Genomic DNA, 22,836 nt, shown 5'->3' with positions numbered 1-22,836 from the left:
TTCAATACATGGAAGATTCTGGATTCTAGTTTGGGAGACACATGGCTAACTGGAAGAATGTGAGGAGGTAGAGGAATTACCTTATACAGATTTGGGGGTTGCTGCATTCCTGTGAGCAGGGTGGGACACACTGGAGGAAGAGAGAGACAGGCTCTTCAGTATACTTCAAAGGGTGCTCTTTGATTCAGAGACAGTTCACTAGGAAGGGGCCTGAGCACATCTCAGGAAGTACATGTGGCTGATAAGAGAATCATAAAGAGTGGGGCTGAGGCCCTAGGCAGTCGCGGCTTGTGCTGGTAAGAGCGGTGGGGCCGGGTGGGGGCTATTTTGACTGGCGACGACAAGAAAAAATGTATTATTTGTTCATTTTCCCTCATGGTCTTCAGTAGAATTCCCCCCAACACGCCCCCGCCCTACTGCTCTTAGCTGCACGGGCTGCAGCTGGCACGAGGATAACCTTGTGATACACATATCACTGTGGACTGGCACAGGTGTGAAGCTCAAAATCTAGTCAGGCCCATGGCCTGTGTTGTCAGATTTAGAGTCGCCGCTGCTGTGGCAGACTGCTTTCTGGATGAAGGGCAGTCCAGAGGAGAGGACACTTCGAGAGGAAGCAGAACCCCAATATAAACTTCAAAGACTCAGAATCACATTTGGTGTCTGCAAATGGACTATAAGAAGGGGAGTACGAGCCCCTCAAAATAGTCAACTGTCAAGCAGAAAGTAAAGCTGTGCAAGCAGGAGGAGCTCTGCAAGACTTCTGCCTGAGACCAGGACTGGGGGCCAAGGGCTGCCAGTCTCCAAGCTGGATCAGGGGACATCATCCAGGGAAACCCATATTTCCTAGCCCTGAAGTCTGGATCACTAGAGCCTGTCTGCTTGAAAAGACCAGCGCTCTGTGAGGAAAAGGGGAGCATTGGAGGGAGTGAGTTCTAGTGGAGGTTCCTGGCGATTGGATACCGGTGGCGAAGTGTGAGAAGATGGCTGCTGCATTGATTGGTTATTGCCCCCGTGCAGATTAAAGTCAGCAATACCTGTATGCCAGAGGAGTTGCTGCACTGATAGGTTCATTGCTTGTGTGCGAGTATGAAGTCAGCAATCCCGTATATCAGGTAGAGCCACCGTGAAGGTTACTGCCTTGCCAATCGGGCTGTAATCCATGTGCAGAGTGAAGTTGGAGACCCCATATACCATATGAAATCGCCATGAAGATTATTGCCATACTGGTCGGGCCATAGGCCATGTGTGGAGTGAAGTTGGTGATTCCGTATACCAGGTGGGGCCACCGTGAAGATTGCAGCTGCGTTGATTGGACTGTACAGAGTTAGGACGGTGAGGCCGCCGGTAAAAAGCAAGGAACATGGTCTGGTTGAGAAAGTCATCAAGAGGAGGAGGCTGTTGTGGTGACCAGTGTGTCCCGAAGCTCCAACTGAGGACCACCAGCGCCAGGAGCATCGAACCCTTCCTAAACCTACTAGCACTGGAGGATCATAGAGGACCCTCACCATCTGCTGTCTCCACAGGACCGCATGCGAGGAATTAGATGGATACCTGACCACTGCTACTTGATGACTTGTGAAGAACTCACCGGAGACAGCAGCTACAGTTTCAGCACCCGTCAAGAGGGCACACTCAGAGACTCCGGTCATGCAGGTCCTGCTGGTGCAGGTAAGACTGATTTAAGGGCCAAACCGCCATGGGGGTTCTTGCCTGTTGTAGAATGCATCAGTGCTGCTACACTTTTTAATTTATTGAGATTCGGAGTTGGACTCCTGAGACTCAGTCTACTAGTGGGCCCTAACCTGAATGTTGCCTATAGTGAATGGGGAAAAAACACTTTCTCTAGTGATGGGGAGGTGGGACTTAGGAAACCATCTGTTAAAACACTAGAGTCCTGTCCTATCCACTACAAGGCCTTACGCCATCCTAGAGAGGGTTAGAGGGAGGGTGGAGTTGCCATCATTTTTAGGGAAGGCTTTTAAGACCCTGGACCTAGTTAGTTTTGTTGAAGAAGACATCTTAGGTTTTACCCTGAGGGGGCGGTTGGCAATTCTCTTTCCGTGATCTTGTGCTGTCACCCCCTGGCCCTTAGCCTTCTTTTGTGCAATTATTTTTGGACATTACTATGATTCTGGTCCTTTCACACTCTAATTTTATGATCTTTGGTGATTTCAATATTTGGACTGAAGATGAGCTGACTCAATATTCTAAAGATTTACGTGGCTCATTTGGATTACAGCAAGAAGTCCCAGGGTCCACTCATTAGTGTGAACATACACTGGATCTTATTTTTACAAATAGGACTTTGGGTATCCTTCCTTTGAGCAGGTCCAACTATGCTCTAGTATCCTGCTCTATAGGTTTTACAAATGTGGTTGCCCCCATACTGAAGACCATGAGGTCAGCCGCTCAGAGAGCTTGGGTCTAAGCTTGCCCGCATAACAGAGGGCCTTTGTAATTACAACATGCAGAGATGCTAAGCTGTTCTGTTGAGGACAGCTACAGCTTCTTACAACAGGGGTTTATAGAGGCTTTATTTAAAATAATAATTCTCAAAATGATTAAAACTCGCTGAATAAAGACCTTGTGCACCTTGATACTCAGAAATCACGGAACAGGGCAAACTAGTCTGTAAAAATTAGAGAAGAAATGGTGCATTTCTCTTTTGCCAGGGGACAAGCAAAATCTAAAGCATGCTCTAAAATACTTCAAAAAATGTGTACGTAAAAGGATTATTGCACAAAGGTCATTCTGGAGGCTGCAAACAGTAACTGGCGGATTTTTGACATTGCTCACCAGTTAGCTGACCCAGATTGCCCAAAGCAGGCCCCTACACCTTCTCAATCTGTATGTGATAGTCTATCAGACTTTTTTGATACATTTCAGAACAGCCACGGCCGGTGGTGGGAGTACCTGCAGGGCGGTGATGTGGGGGGGAGGGGTATGGTGGGGGGTAGTAATGTATGGATTACGGAGTTTAACAGGTAAGTAAACATATAAATAAATAAAACTAATTTTGTTGGGCCCACTGCATCGCATTTGGTGATGCAGTGCACGCAACGAAATTCGTTTTATTTATTTATATGTTTACTTACCTGTTAAACTCTGTAATCCATACATTACTACCCCCACCCTGCCCCTTCCCTTCCCCACGTCACCGCCCTGCAGGTACTCCCACCACCGGCTGTGGCTGTTTCAGAATATTATTTCTGATGTCCCGCTTGAATCTATCACAAGCAGAAGAGGATATACTGGATGAGACTATATTGGTCCATACCAGTAATCTGGAATCCTTTGGAACAATGTCCTTCAGAGATTTCCAGGCAGATACGGCACAATCAGGCTTCAGCTCGGCCCAAGATGCCGAATCTGCATCAGTGCTAGTATTGGATGAGTTGTGGGCAGTGGTGGATCGTGGCCAAACACCAACTTTTGTTTAATTGATTTGTCAGCTGCCTTTGAAACAGTTAATCACAAGATTTTGATTTGAAGGCTTCTTGCAATGGGGATCACTGGTCAAGCTCTTTACTCAATACAATCCTATCTAGATGAGAGATCACAAGCCGTATTGTTCTCCCCTTGTGGATCCCCACTATAAGCAGTGGTACATGGGCTGCCCCAGGGTTCAGCACTCGGCCCAACACTTTTTAACATCTATCTGCACCCTCTTTGACTCTTATTAGATCATATGGCATCATTTTCATCAACTACGCAAATGACACTCAGCCGATTCCCATCTTGGACAACTCTCTGCCAGAGATACTAGACACGTTTCACAACTGTCTAAGGAGAATCTCGAGCTAGATAAGCAGTGACTCCCTAAAGTTCAATGGAGATAAACAGAAATTCTTTGCTACTCTGCATGTAAGCCAGCGGTCGGACTGCCCCTTAATTTCTATCCTTGGATGAACACTACTATTCCACAAGTGTCATCAGAGGTACGCGTTTTAGGGGTTCACTTTGATAACAACCTATCCATTGAGGTCCATGTCGACACAACTGCGGTGACTTGTGTTGCGCTACTTTGTACCCTTTGAAGAAATCTACCTTTTTTTCCCATCATCTGCAAGAGCCCTGGTTGTGCAGTGTACGATATGGAGCAGACTTGATCACTGCAATGCTCTTTTGCTGGGCTCTCCAAATTCTTTACTCAAAAGACTGTATCAAGTTCAAGCAGTGGCCGCTAAAGCTGCTTTGAAGATGCCCAGACATTCCTCATCCTCTTGAGCCATGGTTGAGCTTCATTGGCTGTCAGTGAAGGAACACATCACATTCAAATCACTTTCATTGTTTTCTGCAATACACAATAAAGGGCATATCTTTCTGCAAAAGAAATTATAGCGCTACGCACATCTGAGAGAAATATCTTCCTCAAAGTCGAATCTTCTTTGTATACTCACATTTCATAAAGTCAGAATGGGCGACTGGGCATTTTCAGTCAGAGCCGCTCAACTCTGAAACAGTCTTCCGCCTTCTGTGAGGGCATTTCAGGCTCTGCCCCAGTGTAGGAAAGCGTTAAAAACGTGGCTTTTCCCAGCATGATATGTTCCGTTTTTTTCCTAGGAGGTTAGCGCTCGGATACTGTTTAGATCGCAGGTATGCATTATAAATATGCATTCAATGATTCATTCATTCATAAACATTAGCAAATGGGATGAATGTTGTACATCCGATTTCTTTTGTCTGGGGATTTCATTCCTTCTCAGTTGTGCCACAGAGTATGAAGCTCATTAGCCTAAACCTCCCCTTTGTTGGAGAGCTTTGTTACTTGCAGGATCATAATATGATTTCCAGAATTAATTATTAAAGCTCTTAGGACTTGCTTGATTTCATTTGCATCCAAAATGGTATGTGTGATGCATTTCCTAATCTGTCGAAATCCTGCGCCTATCAGAAATGTTCTTGTGAAATGCATAGCTTCAAACATCTGTCTCTAAGTAACTCCCTCTGACTATGGTATGCTAAATCGTGTTCTCTTGAAGTGTTCCGAAAACACATAGAATACACTGTATTGCATAGCACCATTTATATAGCACGTCTTACCCATGACGAGGCGACAACGCGTCCTGATTGACATCATGTTCTTGAGCACCCTTTCGGAATATATGTTTGGTAGGACGTGGAGCATAGTGTGTCCTATAGAGAGGATGTTGGGTGAAGTGCATGAGGGTAAAAGAGAGGCATCAAACATGGCGGAGGATATAAACACCTCGCCGCAGAAGCATGAGGTTTTGCCGAGTGTGAACCTGCTTTGGATTGCTACCAGTGGCAGTCGCCACATACAAAATATAGTGGGACGGGGAGGTAAGGGGCGTGTAGGGGGAGAACAAAAAAAAGAAAAAACGTACCTTAAGTTGAAGCCCGCGTCCCGTGCCACGCTGGGTGCTTCCTCTTCCATGTCTCAGCAGGCACTGGGGCTGCATCAAACTCCCTGCCCAATCCCTGCGCTGCTCTAGACTGCAGGGCCGGACTGGGAACCACAACTGGCCCTGGCAAAGTGCTCGGCCGCACCCCGCCCCCACCCCCCCGTCCCCACTCTGTGGGGGGGGGCGGCCGAGCACTTTGTTACAGGGCCGATTTTGCAGCTATGCTGCAAAAACGGCCCTGTAACAAAAACGACCCCCTGGGGCCCAAAACCGCCCCCCGCCCATTCGGTGCACCGGGGGATTGCCCGGTGCCCGCTATGGCCTGTCCAGGCCTGCTAGCCTGAGCAGGCTGAAAAGACGCTCCGTTCAGGTGAGTGGAGTTTCTCCAGTCAGGCTGCTCAATGCAGTCGGGCTGGAGAAACCTAAGTGTGCATGTGTGTTTTGGTTTGCCTGAGATGGCCGACCCAATACATATGGGCACTCTTCCTACCCCTTCCCATGCCCCAGCCCCGCCCCTCCCTGCACACACTGACTGAGCCAGCTGCTTAGAAATAAAACAAGAACCAAATATTGTTTTATTTTTTAGCTTCTGGGTCTGTCAGTAGGGCGACGCTCCTCCCCCCTTGCGGAGGAGTCGCCCCTGTTCCTACAGATGCATACTGTGTGTTACCTCTTGTATGCACAATAGGAAGGATGTGCTACATAATCTGGTATGCCAGCTGAATATCGATTTCTGAATACCTTGCTACCCAAATGTCGTGGACAAAACATTTAGAATAAAAAAAACATTAATATATGTTTACTTTGATTAACTTCAGAAACGAGTAATTTAACAATATACATCTTCAAAGTATGTCTATGCGGAGTAAAGAAAGATAAATCTATAAGTACTGGCAACCACTTATCTTCTCAATATTTTGATCCTCTATCTTTTGACCCAAATACTTTAGTAGCATCAGTGATTGAAAAATAATAAAGTCCATGGACTAAACTGTAACCAGAAGCCCGCTAGCAAACGTCGGAGGTTGCCAAATACCAAGGCTGTATAATTTTGATTTCACCTCATGCCTTTTTTCCACCAACACACTGTCCCTGTATCTCACTCTTGCAGGTTTTTTCCTGCCTTCTTTCTCTCATTGTCATTGTTTTATTGTCTTATTCTCTCCCCCTTCTTTCCCCTTTGCTGCCTTTCTCTTGTTCTGGATCAAAATGTGATGATGAAAAATAAATCCCTGTTCCCAAAAAAGAGTGCCGGAGGATTCCCCTCTAGCCACCAGTTCAAATTAAGCACGGTTTCTGTAGTCAATATTCCAACATATAACCCACAATCTGCTTGGCTCTCTTATTCTGCCTAAATATCTATCATTTGCAAAATGATTGCCATATTAAACCTCCAGCATTGACTTTTGACTCAGATTACCATCACTTACTAAATTGCACACACCGTTTTTAGGACTCGCCTACCAGACAGGGCAAATTGCCTGGTTGAAAAAGACCTATTGTGGGCTTATCAAGACATTTTGATTGGCTAAAGGCCTGCTTATTGCTTACCATAGGTTGGATTAATCGTGTCTCTCATTTAATTGTTTTTTAGTCCACTATTTCCCTTACCAATCTTCAATTTTGTATTTGTCCCTCCCAGGAACATACCTTCTTTACCAGGATTGGCTTACTCGTGTTCTTTCATTTCTCACTTTTACAAAGCTACTTTTTTCTTTTCTGTTAAGCAATCCAGCTGTCTCCCTCTTTTTTTTGTAAATCACTTAAGAGAGCATGTGTTATTCAAAAATCTCCCTCTTGTGCATCTTTTTCTCCCACGATTCATGTAGATCTGGGCCAAATTTGTATTACACCGGCGTGAGTCACGTAATTTCAGCAATTTTGCTTTGCAGTTGTGTTGGACTTGGCCCTTTTTAGGTCTCGCCTGATCCAGCGCTTGCGCTGGCTGGCGATACTTTAAGTAAGGACTTAAAAAAATGCTTCTGCCGGCTATAGCTTGCAGTGCATGTGCGTGGGCATGCCCTTGAGCAGAGGCGCCATATGGAGTGATTACTGCTGCGCGCTCACCACTCTCGTGCTTCCCCTGCGATCACTTTCACTTTTTCATTTTGACATCTGATTACGAATATTAACACAGTCTGCTCTGCCGTGTCAATGGAGGAGCCCTATCCATTCAACTGATTTTACCTTTACACATGGCTCGTATCGATGTATTCAAATTTAAAGGAACCTGGTCATGGTGAAAGTGATTATTTGCTGAGACCATGGACTATATTGCTTACACTAGGAGGTAACTAGTGAGGCACAAATATGTACATGAATAGGGTCAGTTCTGAGTTCCAAACATAGCTTTTAATGATTGTCATGATGGGTCTCAACCCACATTCTACACCAACAAGCAAAGGGGCATTCCACAGTTCCTTTTAATTATTGTTGCAGATGCATGATTAATATATTTCTTCTTATTGGAATGCTCCTTGAAATGGGTCATTTTACCTGCATAACTTGATAACCGTTATATTTTTAAATCATAAATCGAGTCTAGACTTACCTTAGTTGCTTTATTCTGCCATCTAGTGGTCATTGGCAAAATCAAAAGTTTAGAAAATCCCAGTTGTATATAATAAAAGGTAGATGAGATTTGAGAAAATTGCTGCACTGGAGCATGGATTGGATTACGGAGTTTTTTTCTTGGGGAACTCTGTGGAACTCTTTTGGCGCGCGGTGTCTTGTCTACATCCTTCTTCTGCATGGTGTCTGCATGCTCTTTAATGACCCGAGGAAGTCATGACATAATTGAAATTAACAATTTAGTCGAGCTGTTAAGATTTCATCCATTACTCCCAGCTCAGATCCACTTTCTCCTCACGTTTAAAATTAGCAAAACCTGTTTCAGTCTCTGTTAATATATGCCTTCTACCTGTTCTGTGTGTGGTTAGTGATGTCAGTCAGTCAAAACCATTATGTTTATGTAGACCATAGTCTTACTGGGCTTTTATGATTGCTATTGCAAATCGAAGAAAGACATTTGCCGTGAATGTTAGCCTAATAGCAGTGAAAGGATTCTATTTGCATTTTAAGGACTCTCTGCCCTAGGCTGTTTAGCATTTCCGCCAAGTGCACTATGACATAGCCATACAGCCTATTGCATTGTGGGGCTTGTCGTTTTTCTTTAACACATTTTTTTATTGCTTCGAAGACCCACATTTTAAATTGATGTAGGCTAAAATGCCAGAAGTGGCAGAAGGTGTTATATATGACGTGGGCCACTCATCAAGTATGTTTTACAATGTTACAAAGTCATCTAGTCCATTTAAACAAGCATTGGCACAGCCATTAGGTCTCGCATTTTGGACCTTATAAGTGTTTAGCCATGCAACAGTTGGTGTTGTTGCACCAAGGATATTCTGCAGCATAACTAAATACTTATAGGGTCCAAAAAGCGAGACCTATTGGCTATGCCAATGCTTGTTGGCTAATGTTCCCTAAACTTTTTGGCTTCCCCTAGACCTTTTTTCTGACATGGTGTTGCCAACTTAGATGTTTTGGGTACTTTGCCACTGCTGATCAGTGTCAAAGTGCAAGTGCTCCCTGTGTAAAGTGTAATGGTAATTGGTTGTCCATGATTGGTATGTTTGCCTAACTAGCAAAGTCCCTAGTAAAGTGTACTATGTGTGCCAGGGCTGGTAATGCAAATGCTACTAGTGGGCCTGCAACACTAATTGTGCCACCCACACAACTAGCCCTAAAGAGAAAACTCAGGCCTATCACTGCAGTGCCTTCACGCAGTTTGGTAAACTGCCGTGTTGTCCTGGCCAGTGCACCCACTTGCCAGGCCTTACCCTTCCCTTTTTATGCACATCATACACCCCTATGGTAGGTCCAAGGTACCCCCTGTGCAGGGTGCAGTGTATGTGAAAGGTAGGACATGCACTAAGGCATGTACCATGTCCTGACAGTGAAAACCTGCCAAATTCGTTTTTCACTGTTGCACTGCCATCTTGTCCATGGGACAGAATGGGGAAGGCTGTGTAATATGTTTCCAGCCTACCTTCCCTTAGGCTTAAGATGGAGAGGTGAAGTTTAGTGTGCCTGAACTCACACTTTAATAACACATATTTTTGTGAAGGTGGTTTTTGAATTGTGGGTTAAGAAACCTCACTTTTAGAAGTGGCTGGCTTATTTGTTCTAACAATTCTGTGTATCTCTGCCTGTTTGTGGATTGACTGTTTAGATTTGAATGTGACAGGATCTGGGAAATGTCTTGACCCAGGGGAGGAGGTGAGACAGCAACAGGCTGACCTGCATCTGGAGTGTAGGGGGGAAGAGTAGCCCCTGGAGGTGAAGAGGCCTGGGCTGCAGCCATAAAACAAGGGCTCATCTGCTGCTGAATGATTGAGGATCCAGACCCCCACTATCAAAGGAAGAAGGTGTCACTGGCAGGGAGACACCCAGAAAGGATTGGACAGGGGTCAGTGCCACCCTGAACACAAAGGCTTCAAAGACATTAGGGGTATAACTATGAGAGCTGAAACCCCTGAACGTCAGACTGATCAAGACTGAAAAGTATTGAGAACTACTTCGTGGTCAAGAGGCACCTCTGCCAAAGAAAGAACAGCTGAAGAAACTGTTGAGAAGGACTGACCCTTGCTTTGTGTTCTGGGGCTGGCCTGCAGTTTGCTGATCTAACTAAGGAGAGGCTAAGGGACTTTGCTGTGTGCTGTGTTCCCCTGCTTGAGAGGACTTTGCTATGTGCTGTGTCCGGAAGTAACTTGTCCGCAAGGACCCGAGGAGAGCTGGCTCCCTGTTCTGGAAACTTAGGAACATAAAAGTTTCCAAGTGTGCCTCAGCGACGCTGTGTGCTTGTGCTTTTTGCAGCCTGAAACCTTCATAAGAACTGCCCCGTGATCGTGTGCACCCGGAGTCCAAGGAAGTCTCCGCGAGGCTGTGTTTATTTATTATTTATTTATTTTACAGTTTTCTATAGCGCGAACATGACCCGTGGGTATCAGAGCGCTTTACATTCTGTGATCACGTTACAAACATAATATATATAGCAATTTAGATCGTAAACGTTTGATATCGTGGAAAATACTAATGTGAAGGAATTGATTGCGATTTAAGTTGCATTATTCTGAGATAGTATTTCTTCAAAGATCAGTCGGTCAAATCCTACTCCCATATAAGGTATACTGTCAAAAAATCCGCGGCACGTCTTCGGTAGCGTATGTTTTGTTATGGGAGGAACTTGCTCATAAGAAAATTCTTAATTTCTTTCTTGAATGTTATCGTGTTTTTGATTTTTCTGATGTTTGCAGGAAGGGTGTTCCATATCCTGGGAGCTACTCCTGAGAATGTCCTCTCATAAGTTTTTTTCTTCTTAAAGATAGGTGGTTTCAGGAGTAGATAATTTGCACTCCTGACAGGTCTGTTTCCTCCTGAGATTTCTATTTTGTGGGCTAGATATTTAGGTGTGTTGTGATGAATCGCTTTATGGGTGATACATGCCATTTTCATCTGTACTCTAGCTTCGTACGGTAACCAATTTAAGGTCTTCAGGTGAGGCGAGATATGATCAAATTTCCTGGATCCAGTAATAAGCCTTGCCGCTGAATTGAGGCAAGCTTTTAGTGGTGCTGTTGAGATTTTTGGAAGGCCAGCAAGTGTAGTACACCCGTATTCTATCCTAGAGACAACCAGAGATTGTACAGCTAGTTTCAAGTCTGTCTCCGTTAAAAAGGATTTCATCTTCCTTAGATAGTTCAAATGGAAGCGGGCGCTTTTTGCCATAGATTTAACATGTGTTTTCATATTGAGGTTCTCATCCAATGTGATTCCGAGGGATTTTGCCGAATCTACTAGAGTTGGGATGCAATTTAATGCTGTAATCATTTTTGACCATTCTTTCACTAATAAATTGTTTTTTTGAGGTGTGATGAGTAAGAATTCTGTTTTGTCAGCGTTGAGCTTGAGATGATTGTTAGTTAACCATTTTAGCGATATTTTGAGGGCGTCGTTCAATGTGGTTATGTCTTCCAGGCTAGCAATCTTGATGTAAAGTTGCGTGTCATCTGCGTACATGTGGTAGGATATTTTCGAATTCCGCAGAATTTCTGTGAGAGGTTCGATGTATAAGTTAAACAGTGACGGAGATAAGGTGGATCCTTGCGGTACTCCGAGTGTGTTCGGGCAAGATGGCGAAAGTGCTTGGTTTACTAGGAATCTCTGCGTTCTGTTCTTTAAAAATGATTCGAACCATTTCAGTACTGTGCCAGATATTCCCATCCTATCTTGCAGTCTGTTCAGTAATTTTCCGTGGTTAACTGTGTCAAATGCTGCTGACAAGTCTAGGAGGATGAGTAGACAGGATTGATTGCGATCTAGAGCTTGAAGAGCATCATCGACAATGTTTAGGATTGCTGTTTCAGTACTATGATTTGCTCTGAATCCAGATTGGCAGTCATCTAGCAGTGCGAAGTTGTCGATATGTTGACTCAACTGATTCTGTACACATTTTTCTATGAGTTTAGCAAGAAAAGGGATGTTGGTCACTGGGCGATAGTTGTTTGGATCTGTTGGGTCCGCTGTGGGTTTTTTGATGATCGGGACTACTTGTCCAGTCTTCATGCATTCTGGCACGCACCCCTGTGATAGTGAGGCGTTTATGATCTCTGCCCATATTGGGATCATAGTATGGCTGATTTCTTTCTGGCATTTCGATGGTAGTGGGTCGTTATAATGGTTGTTGGGTTTCGTGGTCGCAAGTGTGTTAGCAAGTTCCTTATGATCTAATACTTTGAAGGTGCTCCAGTGTGCCTTGTTTTTAGTCGATTTGTTTGCATGGTTCGGGTCAAATAGTGCTGATGGCATGTTGTCTTTAATATTATCTGCGGCGGTCTTAAGATCTTCTTCCAGCTTATTGGCTTTGTTAATGAAGAAGGTAGAAAATTCATCACAACTTAGTTGTGTTTTGGTGACCTCTTGGACAGATTTAGCCAACTTGTTGGATTGTTGTTTTATGATTTCGAATAATTTACGTGGTCTGTTTTTGGCGTTATCCAATTCTGTTCTGATGAATTCCTTCTTTGTGTTGATGATCTTCTTGTTATATTCCCTTCTGATTTTTCTAAGAGATTTCAGTGTAGGGGAGGAAGGGTGTTGTCTCCATTTTCTTTCTGCTCTTCTCAAATTGCGTCTTTCTTCATTCAGTATCTCGTTGAACCATGGATTTTTATTCTTTTCCGTCACTCTTTTAAATTTTAGTTGGTATAGTGGCATTGACTATTTCCGTTACTGTGTTGTAGTAGTGGTTCGTTAGATCATTCACATCATTCAAGTTTTCAGGTGGGTTTAAGTCTCTCTTGCAACATTCCGTTAGCAAATCCAGATTTGAATCCCTGGTATCTCTAATCCATCTTTTCATTTTGGTAGATTGAGTTGTTTTTATTTTCTCACGTGTAGGTATTTGGAAGGTTATAGCGTGGAGATCAGACCAGTCACATTGATCAATGGAGAGGATTGTGATGTCCTTAGTTTTCGAGAGAATCCAGTCCAGTGTGGCTCCTTTTGAGTGAGTAGGTTGAAGACATGCTTGGGATGGTTTCATATCATTTAAAAATTCTTTAAAGGCGTTGACCTGTTTGTCATTGTTGTCATTCCAACGAAGATTGAAGTCACCTAAGAATATATTATTAATGTCAGAGTTGGTGTTAACAGTGATGATCTCCATCAGTTAGTCAATGAAGTTCATATTGTTTCCTGGTGGGTGGTAAAGGGCATGTAGATTGCAGATTTGTTTGTTTGCCGCTCTTATGTTAAGCCCTAGGTATTCGCATGATTCGAGGGGGTTGGATTGAAATTGGCCAACTTCTAGAGTCGATCTATGGATACATGCAATACCTCCTCCTGTCTTTATCTGTCTATCTAGTCTTAGAATGTTGTAGTGCGGTGGTACTAGAAGGTCTAAGACTGGAGATGAAGATTCAGATAACCAGGTTTCAGTCAGGATAGTTAAGTCTATTTCTTGCTTTATGATGATGTCTGCTATGTCCGAAGCATGTTTCGCCGCCGAACGACAGTTGAGTAAAAGACATTTTAGAGAATTCTCCGTTCTGGTTAAAGTTATGTTTACCGGTTCCATGGTTATTTGGATTTGATGACGGTTGTTGAGGTTTAATTTCCTTTCCTTCCTTGTAGCTGTTCTATTAGTGTCTATCGTTACTCTTTTGATTTCCTGTTCTCTCATAGGGTCTGATGATTCGTATTCCTGGAGTAGTGCTGTTATGTCTTCTTCTGTTAGTATGTTTTTGTTCTTATCTGGTCTGTTTTGTCTGTCTTCCAAAGGTAGAGATCTCATGTTGTTTTTCTCTGTGGGTGTATTTACTAGTTCTCTGATAAGTTTTACTTCATTCTGTGTATTCTTTGTAATATCATAGAGTTTTTCTATCCCTATCTTGGAGTTTTGTATATCCTTTGCGTGTGCTTTGTGCAGCCTGAGACATTCGTGAGGATTGTCCTGTGATTGTGTGCACCAAGAGTCCAAGTGAGTCTCAAAGGTGCTGTGTGTGTGTGCTTAGTGCAGCCTGAGACCTTTGTGAGGATTGCCCTGTGATTGTAGGGGCACAGGGAGCTCAAATGAGTCTCTGCGACACTGTGTGCGTGTGCTTCGTGCATCCTGAGGCCTTCGTGATCGTGGGCACCCAGAGCTCAAGTGAGTCTCAGTGAAGCTGTGTGCATGTGCACTGTTGCAGCCTGAGACCTTTGTGAGAAATTGCCCCGTGACTGTGTGTCCAGGAGCAGTCTTGTTCTCTGCTTCGATTGACAGGGTGACCAGAAGTGCTCCGATCGTCATTGCCTTCGGCCCGGACCGGCATACCCAGAGGAGCCGTGGGAATTCACCGCCACCGGCCCAAGCCTGCCTTTGTCAAAGAGAGACCTCAAACCATCTGCGTCGGGGGGTCCGAGATCCACTGCCCAAGTTCAACGAAGTCGCACGGAGGCCCAAGCCGCGAGGAGAGGAGAGTGAGATCATACCCCCAGTTAACGCTCAGCGAGTGTTCGTGTGTTGCCACCTGTGGCGGGTGTGAGCTGCAAGAGAAATGCTCTCTTCCTTTCCCATATTTGCAGTGCAAGCCTCCGCTCAAGTCCGTATCGCGTCCCGTACTTGCCAAGGAGTGGCAGTACTAGGGCCGGAGTGTGGAGCTGCACTTTGTTTTCCATCATAACAGTGTAGGGGGCATATTTTGGCAGTAGCTGACCGCGAGTCAGTATGAGTGGCATAGAGACCGTCCAGAGCACCACGATTGGTGCCGGAGTACATTATTTTTGCATTACAAACTGCCTGATTGTTGCATTATTTTTGCATTTTTTTTCATTACGAACTGCCTGATTGTTGTATTACGAATTGCATTATTTTTGCATTACAAACTGCCTGATTGTTGCATTATTTTTGCATTACGAACTGCCTGATTGTTGCATTATTTTTGCATTACAAACTGCCTGATTGTTGCATTATGAATTGCATTATTTTGGCATTACGAACTGCCTGATTGTTGTATTACAAACTGCATTATTTTTACATTACGAAGTGGCTGAATCTTGCATTACGAACTGCATAGCATTGCATTAGGACTGCATTGAATCATTGAGAATTGCTCATTAATACTGCAAGAACCTACAAGGGCTTGCTGGCCTAATAACCGGCAAGGTGAAATATTACAAATACGCATGTGTTGGATTTTTATTGTATGGTCTCATTGTAAAACTTTTTTTTACAAACATATAATTGTTTTTATGATACTCGTGTGGAATCCATTTGTGGTGTTATCACCAGGTTACTGAGAGCATGGTTGCAAATACTTTACACATTTGCCTTGGAGATAGGCCTGGCTGCTTGTGCCAAGCTACCGAGGGGGTGAGCAGGGGCTATCTGAGAAGGTGTCCTTTCTTTCCCTGACTTAGAAGCAAGGGTCCCTATTTGGATTAAGGTACCTACCTCAGCCAACTAGAGACCCCCAGTTCTAACAAGTTGTTATGCAAGTTTCCATAATTACATAAATATGCCACTTCGAGTAATTATGTGCCATTCAATGTACAAATGTAATGCGAACAGATCATTTACAGTAAAAAATGTAACTCAAATGCAGGTGATTTTGTTTTTTTGCACTATTTTGTAGTACAAAATGTGTATATGTGTCAAAATTTGACATGAGGACACATTTCATAATATAATAAAGCGCAAAATGACAGATTAGCATTTCCCATTATTCTGCTAAATTTTGCTTATTTTTACCAACATTTTGCACAATTACATGGAGGTAAATTATGTGCATTTCGCACATTTTAAGTTCCATGTTGAGATCTCTTGCATATGTGCTTCTCCCTACCTCCCCACTCCATGTTGTGCTCTCAATCTGATGCTTATCCCCTCGCCTCATGTTTTTCTATTGCTCGTTCCTAACCCCTACGTGCTGCTCTCTTCCTCGTGTGCTTCTTTTTCTTGCTCTTCAACTTGCCTTTAGTTTTATTTGATTTTTTCCACTCCAGACAAAAATCGCTCACTTCATTCAAAAAATTTAAAAAATAATACTTTATTCGGATAAGACCATATCAATAGAAGCACATTAAATACAACATACAACGTTAAAAACAGAAATTCATATCACAATAAAACAATTTCAGTAGCATTAGTCAAAAATACACATTATGTTAAAACACAAGAGACAAGTTTCTAAAAGAGCCCATGCATTTTGAAACGCTTTTCAAAGGTTACTCATTGTTTCGCGGGCCCATACAGCGGTTCTTAGAAAGGTGCAGACACGAAAAACTGACTCATCATCTTCCAATTTACGTATGCTCCTGTATGCATCTACTAAATGGATAGGCAGAGTATTTTTTTAAATGGTATTAAAAGCCATTTTGTATATTTTATCAAAAAAACTTTGAGAGAAACAGAAAATTTAAGGTTGTTCGGCCACTCTGTCCATCACACAGACAAGGCAAGGAGTCGAGATTTGCATTATACCTGAGAGGGAAATAAAGCAGAAATTGTACAGTGCCGGCCCTTAAACAGTAGAGGAGACCCCTCTCCCAGTGTCATTGCTTTGAGCATGTTCTTTTGTTACACAAGATCATTTTTCATCTACCCAAGATCTTCCCACATACAACCATATATTTGATGAAGTATGCACATCTACTGTTTGTTCACCTCAGGAAATCACAGTGTCAAGTGCGCATATTCCCTCTCCCTCCAAAGTACCCATGCTCCATTCAAATTGGTTCTCACTTTTGTCAAGAAATCTGAACTTCCTCTTAGTAAGCAGGAGAAGATAATATATTTCCCATCTTGCTTTAGGCTCCCTCTCTTTGGAAATATATCAGTGAGGGAACTGAACATCAGCCTCCAGTTCTGGATATCAATTACCTCTTCAACATTTCCCTGGAAACACAGGACTGAAGATATGGGCTTTGTTGAATTAAGCCATACATCTGGTAGCCTCAGTTCAGAGGTTGTATTTCCAGGGAAATTCTCAAATCATGTATAAAATATGAACATATTTCTCCAGGGAAATATGCTTCATTCGTTCATATATTTATTTGTGTTTTGTATTCTACTTTACAAGTGCTACATTTTTTTTGTTTTTTTTGTTTATGACTTTGACGAAGTACTAATATCTGTTTTAGCAGGAGTTCTGGTCAGGATCGGTGCAATACAAAGACTAATATTGGCAGCTACCATATTGCAACACCACAAATATACCACAGGGAACACGTTTATGGTAACAACCTTCGATATTATAGTATTCATTGACAATATTCCAGTGCTCGATGATTCAGAAAAGGAAGATTGAGAACAGTGGTTACTTTATTGCTTGTTTTTCGATATTAACCAATTAAGGGGGTTTATGAAAATACAATTTGAACACGTAGCTATATTGATGTATAGTAAAAGCATATTGATAATCATTGTGAAAACATTGTCTTTGGAAAATAAAACCTTCTTTTTGAAATGTAAGGCTTGAAGTGTTCTACAAATTGTGATGTTTTAAAATGCCAAACGTGACTTGTCATCATCCATAGTAAGACATTCATCTTTATTGTATTAGTTTTACCACAGAGTCAAAAGATGATGATGTGCTGATGTTCAAAGTCGGGGTTCAGGCTTTTTATGAGCCCATCAATGTTTATTTTCATAGTTGACTCTTTAAAACAAGGCATGTTAGCTGTTTTGATTCCCATTGTAGTGGACATTTGCTGTTCTTTTTTGTTGATCATTTTTAGTATTGGAATCACAGTCAATTTGTTCATTTTGTAGATTGAGAGGGAGCAAAAATTGTGTTTGACCTGCCAACCGTAGGATGGTCTTCCTCAAAACGTTTTGCCTTACTTCTCCATTTTTGCTGATCTCGTTATTGATGGCCTTACGGCTCTGTGCTGTTTTCCCCTGTTAACCAGTGTTAAAGTGTGTGTGCTCTCTCCTCTTAACATGGTGTAATGGGCTTACACTCAATTGGCACATTTAATGTTCTCATAAGACCTAGTAAAGTGGTACTACATGTACCTGGTCTGTAAATTAAATGCTATTACTGAGACCGCAGCACTTATTGTGCCACCAAGTTAAGTAGTCTTTTCAAACATGGCTCAGACCTGCCTTTGCAGCATGTGTGAGCAATTGTAAACTGCCATTTCGACCTGGAAAAATAAACCTTTAGCCAGGTCTAAACCTTCCTTTTTAAAATAAAATATAGTGTATTTAAAAAGTTGGACATGCACTTTTACCTTTTACAAGTACTGGTAGTGAAAAACTCTTAAATTATTTTTTCACTGATGCTATGCCAGCCTCTCCCATAAGATAATATAAAGTTAACATGTTACAATTAATAAGTGGTAATGTTCAGTTGGGAGTAGGTAAGAATGTTCTTTGGTGTCAAATGATCTATTACATTTTACTCTATTTTACTAAATTGGTGTGGTATTGTTCTTGTGCTGCATTTTCAATTTATTACTATGTGAAGTGCTCCTTAAATATTTTACACATTGCCTCTCAGTTAAGTCAGACTGCTCTTCTGCCAAGCTGCCAGATGGTTGAGCACAGGTTAATTTGGCATTTGCTTATGACTTCACCCTAACAGATATTGTGGCTGTTGCATTAGTAGAGTTTCACCCCTTCAACAATAAACCCAATTTCCAACAAGTGTTTTACAACTCAAGCAGTTGTGGAAGAGATTTGTCAGTGGTGGATAGTGTTAACAAAAAATAGCCTACAAATAGTAAATATTTGTATTAATTTACCCTTTTTTTGACAACTAAAATGTTAGCATTAAACCTAACAGCTCATGCAAATGGCTTGAGGGCTATAACAAAGGGTAGTGAGAATAATAGAAACCCTTGTTGTGTTCCTTTATGCAGGTGAACTGTTTTGTATTCTGATCTACTTAAAATTTGCGTTGGAACCATTATACATGGCTTCAATACAATCAACAAGGCATCTCCAAAGTTCATTAGTTGCTGTGTCTTGAACACCTATGACCAATCTACATTGTCAAATGCCTCCTCTGCATGTAATCCTACCAAGCATCTTCAAAACTAATATACACATATTAAGAGTTGACTAATTCAAAGTAACTGACTCTCTTATTTAGGACTAGCGGCCCGTCCCGACGTTGTCCGGGTATGACAGACATGTCTGCAATTAGAATGCGCCCCAGCAATATGTGCCTCTTGCCATCCTGTCTGCAATTAGAATGCGCCCCAACGATATGAGCAGGCGCCGACGTGTGTGTACCTGCTCTGAAGTTCTGGCCTCACAGTCTGCCCCAGCGATATGTGCCTCTTGCCGTCCTGCCGTGCATATTGTGCCCGGGCTCTGCATCCACAACACGGCGTGATGCACTGAGACGCCACACGCCACGTCAACGTCACCCGACGGCGTACTCAGCCGCCGCGATAGAACGCTATTCACACGCTCCAAACGTCACCCGATGGCGTAATCAGCCGCCGCAATAGAACATTATTCACACGCTCCAAACGTATGCACACGCCCACCTCAGAGCCGGCGCTACTTCCAACGGACTACTTTGTCACACAACGTGCTTTGTCCCCTCCAAAGTATATGGTGTATAGCCTATGTCCATCTGCTTTGCCTCACCTTTCCAATGCTGCATGCGGCACTCCGGTTGGCGCTGTGGTTCTGGAGCTTACCCGCCTCAAAGGTTTGGGCTCTCTCTTTATTATATTAGTATGGATAATCTTAACATATCCTAAGAAAAATTAATCGGTTTTGGAAGAAAATCTTGACAAATCACAATATAATATATAATATATAATATTGATGAATCATGTATTAACACTTATGTAGGGGTTATGCATATTATATTGCGAGGGTATCCAGAGGCTCTTTAACAAGGTATATTCACCGCCCATTCTTTTATTTTTTTAATGAATGTCTGCATTTAAAGCAGCCAATACTCTATTTACGTTTTAGCTTCAGGTATCTAAAACCAGTTTCCAGGATTCAGAACCTTATTTATGAACAACAGACGGTGGTAAAGGGTCATGCTCTGACCAGCTTTCAGAAGATCTCCTTAAAAAAACTGTAGCCTTTAAAGCCTTGGTACCAGAAAAGCCAAATTGTGTAAAGAAGAACCCCTCCTTCTGCGATAGTACTTATAGCAAACTGTTTTCATCATAGCACCACTTGCTTCGTAACTATTTTGTTGGGAGTGGGATGCTCTAAACTAATGTTAAAGTTTATATATTTACTGCTCTTATATTGACTTCACAGTCTCATAATATTATCAAGGTAAATGGATATGGAGTTAAGGATAAAAAATCTATACATCCTATGTATGCTTACCTTGACAATGTGTTGGAAGTCACTGCTGTGAAGTCAGCATATGTGCAGGTGGATATTCTTTACCTTGGTGTTGCTACATGAAGGAGTGAGGTGTCAGGAGATGTCCTGAAGTGTGTTGAAAGTAAATTGACAGGCCCTTGGACCAATCATATGCTGGTAGTACATGTCTTCTCTCACTACGGTATTGCATTTTTTGAGGGATGGGGGGCAGAAATTAAATTGATTTGGCTGCCATGAACTAGTACTTTGGTGGCTACTTGTGACTTTGAGTCGGATTTTGAATATGGCAATTGGACTTTTCAGCTCCTGGTTTGGAGGAGAAAAATCCCCAACCAACCTGGCAGATTAAGTTCTTTTCCATTTAAACATTGTTGTAATAACAGCAGTTTTTGTTCTTCCAAAGTTCTGTGTGCCACTGTGGATAAAGCTGCCCACTACGACAAACTATGTGAAGGCAAGTTTGCAATGCTAGAGTGGCATGGTGAAATTGCTGCCACAGAATGTGGTGCCTTCATATCAGAAGTACATTTTCAAAATTAACAAAAGTGTCCAGACTAGCTGAGATGTTGCTCCCAGCATTGAAAAAAACTATGTCTGCATATCTTTGTCATGGCTTACGTGGCAGCTTTGAGCATAGGAGGTGCCAAATAAAAGGAACACATCCAGGCTAGCCTTATTTGGGCATGCAGTTCTTTGCCGTTTTTAGTGTTGTGACTACAGAAACTGCATTCCTGAGGCTTGAATTCTTTGGGCTGAGTAGGGGTGTCTCACCAAAAAGAGGTGCTTAGAGGGACAAAAAGGAAACAATCATTGGCAATACCCAAGGGCTGTCTTATAAGTGCACTGGCAAGACAGACCTAAAACTTCATGTTGATTAATGACTAGACTCCTCTGTTCTATTCTGTCAACAGGCATTTTAGTGTCATTGCTTCAGATTGTTTGTGCACCTGAAAATTCAATCTCAGGCAGCTGGTTAAATAAACAAAATTATCACAGCTGTGTGGTGGGAAACACTTTTTTATGGAAGCGCACATCTTCTGCCCAATCAAAACATGTACTCCTGGCCCCCAACATGTGGGCAGAGCCAAAATCTGACTCTTCTGCTTATACTCACATTATTGTCAGGCAACAACTGTGCTGTCAAGACAGACCATACAAAGAGGAGCCTGAAACTCAAAATTCAATAACAGAAAAATCCCCTATTTCCTACCCCCTTGTATTATTCAAAACTATTTTGCTCCCTCTAAAAAGCTTGATATGAGGGAAAGGACCTGTTAAAAAATGTGGTTCAAAAGGGGTTTAACTGTTTCTGTTCAAAAACCAACAGCAGCACGTGTTACTTGGTGCTCTGCCAGTGTAGTGTGAAATGGGAGGTGCCTCTAGCAGGTTCTCATGATTAGCCTAATCCCATCATAGACAGATCTCCTTATTGCAGAAGCAGTTAAACCCCTTTTGAACCTGATTGCTTAACTGGTCTTCTCCCTCCTATAAAGCTTTTTATACGGGGTTAAATGTTTTTGAAAGATAGAAGAGGTGTAGGATATGGGGGAATTTTCAGTTGTCATTGCTGTATAGGGGTGCACCAATTTTAATACAAAATGCCTGCATATTCTGGCGAGTCAGAAAACCTCACCTTTTGTGAGGATGAGTAACATTTCAGCTTCTCCCAAAGCAATGTTTACATAACTCAGGTGATATTCTCAGCAGCTAAAGGTGCTGGAGGACATCCGACTGCAAGGAATTGTTTCCTTGCTGTCACGCCGAACAGCAAGCCTAAAGTGACAGCGGAAAAATACATTAGCTGCCACCCGAAGAGCGCTTCCTTTTACCTCGGGCAGAAGGCCTCCCTGGGGCCGTCTGGGATCACAGAAGAGAAAGTTTACAACTCATTGACACTCCGACATGCTGAGGTGCAATAACGTATTTTTTAACCTTGATCTCTTCATACTTTGTGAGGCTGGCAAAGTTTTTTTTTGTTTTATTTTTTAAATGTGCATAGTTGCCAATTGCTAGGCTACTCGGCTTCTCGCGTCCCTGCTGTTTATTGATTTTTTTTTTTGCGGGGTGAAGTCCTAGAACAGACCTCTTCTGAGCTGGGCCATTATCGCTTTACTTCCTGCTAAGGAAGTTGTTAGAAGAATTGGACAGTTTGTGTCTTCAGAATTCGCCACCCTATTTTAATTTGTTTTTGTTTATTTGGAGACATTCAGGGATGATGCTGATTTGTGGCATGCCTTTGAAGTGTTGGCATTGAGATAACAGCACGGAATATTCACTGCCTGGAACTATCCCACGTGAGACCAAAAGCCTAAAAATAACAAACTGCAAAAGCATAGACGGCACAAACAAGTAATAAACCGCCAACATATTGACCGGCATACCTTTTTTCCTATGAACATTTTAGCCAGTTTTAAATGCATAGGAACTGTTTACACAGTATACTGCTATTCCAGAACTGGGTTTATTTCATATTTTAACTCCAATCTTAGCTTATGTATGGGCATATTCTTAGTAGCAAGAGCATATAACAAGTTTTAAAGGGGGATATAATTGAATGACAAATATTTTTTCATGCTAAGCTTTCATATGGTTAACTATGGATTTTAAATGTGTGTG

This window comes from Lissotriton helveticus, chromosome 3_1 (genome assembly GCF_964261635.1).
Source record: "Lissotriton helveticus chromosome 3_1, aLisHel1.1, whole genome shotgun sequence".
Taxonomy (NCBI): domain Eukaryota; kingdom Metazoa; phylum Chordata; class Amphibia; order Caudata; family Salamandridae; genus Lissotriton; species Lissotriton helveticus.
This window is presented reverse-complemented; position numbering follows the sequence as displayed.